This window comes from Myxine glutinosa, chromosome 1, assembly GCF_964187855.1.
Source record: "Myxine glutinosa chromosome 1, kmMyxGlut1.1, whole genome shotgun sequence".
NCBI lineage: Eukaryota > Metazoa > Chordata > Myxini > Myxiniformes > Myxinidae > Myxine > Myxine glutinosa.
Window position 1 is genome coordinate 371,644,412 of NC_136261.1, and position 9,638 is coordinate 371,654,049.

Genomic DNA, 9,638 nt, shown 5'->3' on the forward strand with positions numbered 1-9,638 from the left:
CCCCTCCTCTTCATCCTTTACCTGTCCCCCCTCGGTCACTTAATCCGCCGTCATGGTCTCCAATTCCACTGCTTCGCCGATGACATCCAGCTTTTCATCTCCACCAAGTCCATCTCCACCGCCACCCACTCTATCCTGACAAACTGCATCACTGAAATAAAATCCTGGCTTCAAATCAACTTCCTTAAACTTAACTGTGATAAATCTGAAATAATCATCATTGGCCCAAAAACGCTCACCAAGTCCACCCATAACTTTGCCCTCAACATCGACGGTTTCCCAGTATCCACCTCCCCTCACATCCGGAATCTTGGCATCATCTTTGACCAAACCCTCTCCTTCGACAAATACACTAAACAGATCACAAAGACAGCCTGCTTTCACCTGAAAAACATCGCCCGTCTCCGTCCATCCCTCTCCTCCGTGGCTGCAGAAACCCTCATCCACGCCTTCATCACTTCCCGTCTGGACTACTGCAATAGCCTCCTTTATGGTTCACCCTCAACAATCACCAATAAACTCCAATACATTCAGAACTCCGCTGCCCGTCTACTCACCCATTCCCGGACCCGTGACCACATCACCCCCGTCCTTTACAAGCTTCACTGGCTCCCCATCTCCCAGAGAATCCAGTACAAAATCCTCCTCTTGACCTACAAAGCCCTCCATAACCTGGCCCCATCCTACCTGGCTGACCTCCTCTCCAGACACACTCCCACCCGCAACCTCCGCTCTGCTGGTACCAACCTCCTGACCCCCCCCCCATCCGGACCAAATTTAGATCCTGGGGGGACAGGGCCTTCTCCATCGCTGCTCCCACCCTCTGGAACTCGCTACCTCACACCATCAGAGACTCCTCCTCACTCACCACATTCAAAACATCACTCAAGACCCACCTGTTCAACACTGCATTCAACATTTAACCCACAGCATCTAACCCCTGACTATCTCCTCTCCTTCTCCCTCCTTTGTGCTTTGAATATTTCCCTATTGATTCTTCTTTTTTTGCAATTGTTTTTATGTTTTGCTATGCATTATGTTTTGCACTCTGTCAAAGCGTCTTTGGGCTTCCTGAAAAGCGCTATATAAAATAAATGCATTATTATTATTATTATTATTAAGTGTGCATTCCCACACACGCTCTACCATTCCAGGTGTGCTTCCTTTCTCACCTGTCACAACCAACTCACGCTCCGTGTCACTCTTACTACTCTCACCTCCACTCTTGACAGCGCACTCACCCTTACTCTCGACAGCGCACTCTTTCCTCATGCACCCGTCCGTTACACACCTTTCTCGCGCACACTCTTGCGCACACTCTCCTGTCACACCCTCTGTAACACTCACCACAGGCGTGCATTCTTCCTTACTTTTGACAGCGCACTCTTTCCCCATGCACCTGTCCGTCACACATCTTTCTCGCACACCCTCTCCCGTTACATCCTCTGTAACACTCACCACAGGCGTGCATTCTCCCTTTACACCCTCCGTAACACTCCTCACTACGCGCTTCCATGTGCTCCCTCGCACACGCGCTACGACCGACTCACTCTCAACAGCACCCTCACTCCTTGGCACGCACTTTTTCCTCACACACCCCAGAGTCGGACTTTCTCGCACACCTCCTTTTTCGCACACCAGACCTGTCGCACACTTCACCAACGGCCTCTCACGAACACCCTGGTCCATCTCGACCCCCAAGCTCATTAAATCACCTGGCGCATCATACGCACGACCATATTGGTCACCACTTACACCGGGTCCTCTTCCTCTTCGCTTCTCCTCCATCACCTGCGAATCCCTCATCCGGTTAATGAGCACATCATCACGATCCGAACACAGACTTTGGACCAATTCTTTTACTTCCTCTTTTATCTCTTTCTTATCCTCTCTCCGTCGCTTCTTAATTTCGCTCACCCCTTCTTCCACTTCTTCTAATTTCTGCTTCACCTCTTTTATTTCCCGGTATGTCTCCTCAAGTTCGTCCTCTAAGGCTACCTTGACCGTTTCCATGTGCGTCCTCACCTGCCGGTCCTTCGTCTCCATTACCTCTGTCACCTCGTTGTCAGTCCCTCACGTACCATCTGACATTGCCTCTTCGTCGCTATCAAGTCGTCTTTTAGTTCTTTCTGTGTCACTTTTAACCCTCCTAGTACCGCAGTGTTCCTTTGTACCTGCTCCACTAACTCAGTCTGTCCCACCGTCAGCTGTTCCACCTCCTGCGTCAGGTCCTCTATGCCCCCTTGTAACTTTACAGTCCCCTTTCTCACCTCCTTCTCCATGCGCTCCTCACAGTGCCTCACCTCCTCGCGCACTCCTCCGACCTCCTCACTCACACCTCTTCTGATCTCTTCTCCCATCACCTGCATCTCCTGCCCAGATGCCACCCTCATCTGCTCCATTTCCTCCCTGTGAGCATCCAATTTAGTTTCTACCCCCATTCTGACCCCCTCTATCTGCTGCCCCATTTGTTTAACTTCCCTTTCCGCTTGGTCCCTCATGTCCCTCAATTTGCCTTCCATACTGTTTTCTAACCCCTCTAACCCCTCTTGCATCCCTTCCATTTGATTCTCTTGAGCGGCCATTCTGTTTTCTACCCCCATTAACCCCTCCTGTATTTCCCCTAATCTATTGTCTAATCCCTCACCGGTACCCCTCGCTTCGTCCCTCATTACCCCCATTTTGCCCCCCAATTCGTCCCTCATTGCCCCCATACTGTTTTTCAAACCTCCAATTTGGTCTCCCATTTGTCCCATAAGGGCCCCCATCATTCTGTTTTCCATTTCTTCATTATTCTTGTCCATAAGGGCCTTCATTTGCATAAAAAAAAGGTTCAACTCCACCGGTGGCGCTACTACGGTCGCGGGCGCGGTCGCCGTGGCCATGTGCGAGGCGCCATTTTGCGCGCCCATAACCTCGTGCGCGACGACGCTATTTTGCGAACCTGCCACCCTCACTGCTTCGCTCTCCTCTTGTCCCTCAATTTGGTCCTGGATCGAACCTGCCTCACTCTCCTCTACCGGAACCCAGCCGTCTTGATCTGCCATAGCGCGACTTTCAAAATTCGGGTTTTTATTTTTGTAAAACAAAATCAAATTTCGCCGTTAACAATTTCGAGCGCGTGAAGCGCGCTTCGGGTTCAATCCCACTTCCCGACACCAATTGTTACTCTAATAGTACAATTGGTGTTCCAAAATTTGGGCCTAACAAATTTAGTCCCAGGTCCGAATCCAACTCCTGACAACCAATTGTTACAGACGCGGTTTTAGATGTTAGTTTACCGAGCGGTTTGGTATTACCGCGTCCGCACAGTTTACCCGATTCCACTCGAACGTTGACTAAGTCGCGCTATGCTAAATCAATGAAGGAAAGGACACAACGGCTGGGATAAATTCAACGACACAAGGGGTACAGTTCTCAAGACCTCCGGAGGAGGATATAATATTGGTGATGCAGAAACGGGTAGATTACACGGACGGAGGTAAAGCACAGAAAGATGGGCACTTAGACACAGTCTTATCTTATCCCCGACAGACCACAGACAAACAGGACAAGACTGACTTACACAGGGATTGATGGCAAGGAAGGGCAGGCAGTCGATAGCTCAAGGTGCACCTTGGCTCAGGGGCAGAATCAAACGCGGTCCGGTCCAGAGATGCGGGGAGGTATATCGCAGCGCTCGGGGGTGACGTCCTGTTCTCTCCAAGCTGAGGCGCATCTGACGTCACCTCCCCCTTTCTGCGCATGCTCAGCGGGGAGTGACACGCCCTCGGCTCGTTAGCTCCGCCCCAGATGGAATCGGTCCGCCGCTCCTATTGGGTGCGGCGGGGTTACCGGGCTCCGCCCTTGACGAGGAGCTGACAGCGAGCCCCTGCGTGGTAACCCCGTCGGAGCACATGGTCAATGGCGGCTAACCAAGCCGGAGTGAGGACGCGCACTCCCCGCGCCGCCGCCGCTGTTGTTGTTGTTGGTGTTGTTGGTCCATGAGGAAGAGATGCGGGGAGGTATTGGGAGGTCCTAAACTTACTAATGGTGCCATACAATCACATTCTGGTGCAACGAAGAGTCAGAATTAATGGAAACGAGTCCTTAACTGCCATAGACTAAGAATAACTAGCAAGATGTCCGAAAGTTGTCTACGTGAGATGCGGTGAACCTGGGCACGACATTTAAGGGGGGGAAATAGGGGAAGGTCGGTTCTACAGAGTGTTGTTTACAGAAAATGGGACTAGGGAATGGGGGATTGGGGATAGTTGGGAAGTATTGGGGAAATAGGGGAATATTTACAAGCGGATATGGATGGAGGCCAAATCCCATATCCGCAACAATATATATACCTAGTCTTATATCTGTGGCTTCTGTGGGTTAGATGTTAGGTCTAGGTGGGTTTCATTTGGAGAAGATTGTGTTGGCCTGTCTTGATACATACCTGGAACCCTCTGGAATTTTTGCTGTTCTAGTTGAGACAGAGTGCTATGGTACTGATGTCATCAAGACCGTGATCTCCGGTTCCCACTATTCCAGGGCCCGCACTGCCCATTCAACGATACACGAGGTCCTCACATCTATGATGTTGGAAGCATTCCTCTCCAAATACCCTGAGAGACGAACGGAACTGGAGGCAGTGCAGGTCAACTGTCAGTCCGCCTCCTCACTCTGCAGGTCAACAGTCAGTCTGCCGCCTCCTCACTCTCTGCAGACCTGGACAAAATCAGACTGGGCAAACAAGTGGAACATGTCTTTCAATCCTGACAAATCTCACACTCTTACGATGTCTCTCCGAAAAGCGACTGGACAACCCTCCCATCCACTTACTGAATAATCCTCTCCAAGAAGTTCTGTCACTCAAGCTTTTAGGTCTCACTATCTGCCATGATCTTTCCTGGGAAAACCACATTTCAAATCTGGCCTCCAAAGCCAGTCGCCGACTGGACATCCTCCGTCGTGCGAAGTCCTTCCTTGGCACACCTGAGCTCCTCACCACATACAAGGCTTTCATCCGCAGCTCAATGGAATACTGCTCTCCCCTCTAGGCTGGTGCTCCTGCCTCACACCTAGCTCGTCTTCACGCTGTTGAAACCAAAGCATTCAGAATCATTGGAATCTCCCGTGATGAAGCTAACTCCAAGGGCCTCTCACTCACTCACCGCAGGCAGGTTGGTGGTCTTTCCATCTTCTACCGACTCCTCTCTGGCCTTGCCCCCCCAGCTCTCTATGGGCTCTGTCCCACAAATATTCCTACAGGTCGCACAAGATCTGCCTGCAACCCTCTTATGGTCAAACTGCCAAAATCAAGACTCTCTGCTCACCTTCACTCCTTCATTCCTCTTTTCTCCCACCTCTGGAACAAACTCCCTCTCTTCAATCCCACTCCACCCTCCAGGTCTTTAAAACAGCTGTTCACCACCATCTCTTATCTTCCCCCATCCAAAACCTTGATCTTTTCTACCCCTGCTAATTTCACCCCAATTCCACTTTTTTGAAATACCAACTTCTGTCCTGGAAGTCCTTGGTGTCCTGTTTTTTATACTTCTCCCTCCACCCCCACCCCCCCCCCCCCTTCTCACACCTCCTCCCCCCAAGCCCTCTCCCTTCCACACATCTCCCTGCTCTCAAATATTGTTTGTGTGCTTCCCCTTCTCTCCCCATCTTGTTTTCCGCTCCCTCTTTTTGTGTGTTTTGTTTGTCTGGTTGATTTGTTTGTGAAGTAAATGTTAGCTCTTTCACGAGCCTCGATTCAGTATACCAAAAAAAAAAGAAAAGAAAAAAGAAGTCCAAAGAGCTCACGGGCAAAGAATGGAACACCACAAAGGAGCGCGCTGACACCATCAAAGCAGCCTTTCAAGTCTACCTTAAGGAAAGAGCATCGCTGTCCCAGTCCTTTGATTACTGGAACACATACGTTTCCGACCTGTTCCCAATAGTCAGGGATCTGACCAATTCTCTGCGCTCTGGAGACTGGATTCTCTACCTCAGTGCTACGGAGAGGGCAACGTAACTGTTCTTTTTTGGGAGAACAAACTACTGTCGATGGACACCACTATTCCTGCAGGACTGCCATCACCTGAAAGATAAGTTCCCACTCCTCTACGACTCCTACATGAACGGTGGATTTGTTGTGAACACCACCAAGAAAGGTAGTGGAGTGCCCTTTGACCAGGCACTAGAGCAGTGCTACAACCGGCCTGCCAAAGTGAGTGGTGGGGATAATTGTGGTCACCAGGAAGAAGGAAGCAGTAGCTCTGTGGGGAATCATCAAGCATAAAAAAGACAAGTACGTTGACCCCCTCAAGATGAAGGATGATGTCGAAGGAGAACTCTCACTTCACCACGACTTCAACCCGAGTGCTGCAACTAAGATAGTTGGGATGGTGCAAGACATAGAGGAGTATCTCCTGAAGGTATGCAGTCCTCTACAAGACCAGGTAGCGCTGAATAATGTTCTCACTGGAGAAATTGTGACCAACGTAAATGTAGACAAGTTGTTGTGCTGTATCAATGAGGGCAGCGCTGCTTGTGCTAAATTTATCGATCGACTCAGAAATAGGTCGATATCGATACACTCAACTATTAGCAAAATCAAGTTTACGTCCCCTAAGATCACCTTGAATTTGGCTCCCACAGCAGACATCAAAGATGAGACAATTAAAGCTCTCATGTTTATTGAGTATGGGTGTCACCGGGGGTTCACTGTTGAGGAGCTACTCCAGCATGAGATCACCAACTCTGCATTCTTCTTGATTGACAAAACTGGTTACTTGAGGAAGAGTGCCAAATCACAACTTAGGACTGAGCTGCTGAAGTTGTGCCCATTTATAGAAAAAAAGGGCCAGAATCCTCCCCACAAACCCACGCCATCGTTATCGACTTCATGGCCTTGGTGAAAAAGGTCCCCTTAAAGAAGCTTGATCCGCCCGTCAAGACATTCCATGACTTTGCTATTGCCTTGACATCTATGGTCACCAAAAGCTGGGCACAACTGTGATGAGATCCACATCGTTTTCGACACTTACAGAGAGGACAGCATCAAGGATGGAGAGAGGGGGAGAAGAGGAAAGTCAAAAGAAATGGTTGTCCTTGATGTGATATCACCGAACCAAAATGTTCCAGTGGTATTAGAGAACTTTTGGTCGTCTTCCATTAGCAAAACTGCTTTCCAGGCATTCTATGTTGAGTGGCTCACCACCAATTACCAAGGCACCAAACCTCTATACCTTGGTATATCACCACAGGCATGGATGGTGTCAGCTGGGTGTGCTTCTCCATTCCCTCGGCTCAACTGCACACACGAGGAAGCTGATGACAGGATGATGTTCCATGTGCAGGACATTCTAAGTCACCGGTCAGGACCTACATCCATGACGCTGTCATCAGGTGACACAGATGTCTTTGTGTGCCTGTTATACCACATCACAGTCAATTGGAGACATCTTGGCCTCCAAGAGCTCTGGCTCGTCCGCAAATCAGGAGTGAAAAGATCAATGTTGCCACTCCACGATATCTGCATAGCGCTGGGAGACGAGCTCACAAAGTGTCTCCCAGCACTCCACGCGCTGACTGGGTGCGATACAACCAGCAGGATATCAACTAAACTTGCAGCCCTGAATGCTGTCCGCCAACCAGGAAATTCCTCTCCGATTCTGAATTTCGACTGTCCACAGCTAACAGAAAGCGCAATACAGATGGCGGAGACATTCTTGGTCAAGTGCAGTGCCTCAAACCATCAACAGACCTGAAGACATTTGACGACCTGCGTCTCGCTGCATTTGATAACAATGCCCTCAAGATGGACTTTGAGAGAACCACTTGCACCTCAACTAATGCAAGGAAACATATCCATAGAGGCTATCACCAACAGCAGCTGTGGGTCCAAGCCCCATTTATAGACGCCACCTTGATTATGAATGCCGAGTCTTATGGTTTTGTAAGAAGGGGCAGTTTATTAGTCCCTGAGATTGTGATCTCAAAACCCGAAGGCCTGCCAGATCCCTGCACGTGTGGCAAATGTGCTCGCAAGAATGGGTGTCCCTGCAGGGTAGCTGGGATCAAGTGTTGCAAGTACTGCAAATGCAAGGGAGGTGATTGTTGTAAAAACCCTATCACTGAATGAACGCTGCTCATCATCCTCATACCTGGACTCTGTTGTGTTACTCTTCATGTTCCTGACCCTGGTTTACATGACTCATAAACAGTACCAACGTGGTGTTAAAAGTTGTATTGTTCACTGTTGGACAATTTCCCTGCTGATCTTTGAAACATTTAAGCTCTCGAGATACTGCTGCCTACTAAAGTAATAAGTTTTGTTTTTTATTTTAAGTTCACATTCCATTGATAATAGTATGTAATGATTGAAAATAGTATTTCTTTATATTAACCAAATGCTCGCTTTCTTTCTTTTTAAAAAATCCCTTGTATTGTTCAAATTCCAAATTGTCAGTTCAACTCTCGGAGATGATACAAATGTTCTAACTTTGCTCTAAGTCCGGAAAGTTTAAGTTAATAAATATATGGCAATTCCAGTATGTCGGTAGTTGTATGGTAATAAGTTGACCTAACGGTTTTTAGCCATTTTCTTGTAAAATATCAAATTAGAAATTTTACACTTCTATGATCCCCTTAAACATGGCCATTCTGAACAATTTGAGCACATCAGAAAATCTGTAGCTCCAACGGTTTCAAAGATACAGCTATGTCGGAAGTAGCACTTCTGATGAAAAAGGGCGTGGTCATTTTAAAAGGGCGTGGTCATTTTAAAAAGGGCGTGGTCATTTTCGGGCTTTTCGTCCCGGATAGAGATTTTGGCACACATCCCAAGTTGTTCCTTGGGATCATATTAGCCTATAACAGTTGTTATCCTCTCCTAAATTATGTGCATACATATCTAAAACAGGTCCTAGACTACGAAAGAGGCAACGCACAGCAAGCAGCATGGGCCACGCACCTCGGAGAACATAGGACACTGGCGTCACAGCACGGTGTCGACGCACGTGGGAGCACATGGAGTATAGCGGGTGTGGACGCATGTGGGAGCACATGGAGTATAGCGGGTGTCGACGCATGTGGGAGCACATGGAGTATAGCGGGTGTGGACGCATGTCGGAGGCGATAGGAGGACGGTGTGCTTACAGAGGATGGTGTGCACGCCGGACAGGAGAAGGCAAGTTGCTTTGCTATACAACTTTTGAGGAAACATTGTGTTATAATCATGGTGTAAAAGGTCACATAACAACGTACCGTAAAAGGCATGTTGTTTGAAGTGAGGACAAAGAGGGTATGGAGGAAGTTGCGCAGGAAGGAAGGCGTCACCTGCACACATGTGCCGGGAAAAACCTTGCGATGTCAGTGACCTTAGCGCATGCGCAGTTGGCGTGTAAATACTTTTTATTGCTTTTTTAAAAATGGCTTTTCCCCATTCTCATGTGGTTATTTTCATTTGTGCCGTTCATGAAGTTGCCTTATTTACTAGGGAAAGTTCCCGGCGTTGCCCGGTAACAATAAGTCCTTTCCTGATGGGAATATGAAGAGAGGCGGCAGCACAGGAGAAGGGGGTGGGAGGGAGGACAATGGAAGGAGAGGGCGACTGGAGAGGTCGAAGGGTGAGAGTGCAACGGAACGGGTAGGGAGGCGGTGAGGGTTAG

At 48.8% G+C, this 9,638-nt stretch overlaps 1 long non-coding RNA gene across 1 annotated transcript in view; it reads right to left on the reverse strand.

Moving 5' to 3' along the window:
* The window catches only part of LOC144889540 (uncharacterized), a 28,661-nt gene extending 19,304 nt beyond the window's left edge, over positions 1–9,357 (reverse strand). The window contains exon 1 of the long non-coding RNA XR_013621846.1: positions 9,235–9,357. This is a non-coding gene — a long non-coding RNA (uncharacterized LOC144889540). The remainder of the gene's footprint in view (positions 1–9,234) is intronic.
* Between the last annotated feature and the right edge of the window lie 281 nt (positions 9,358–9,638).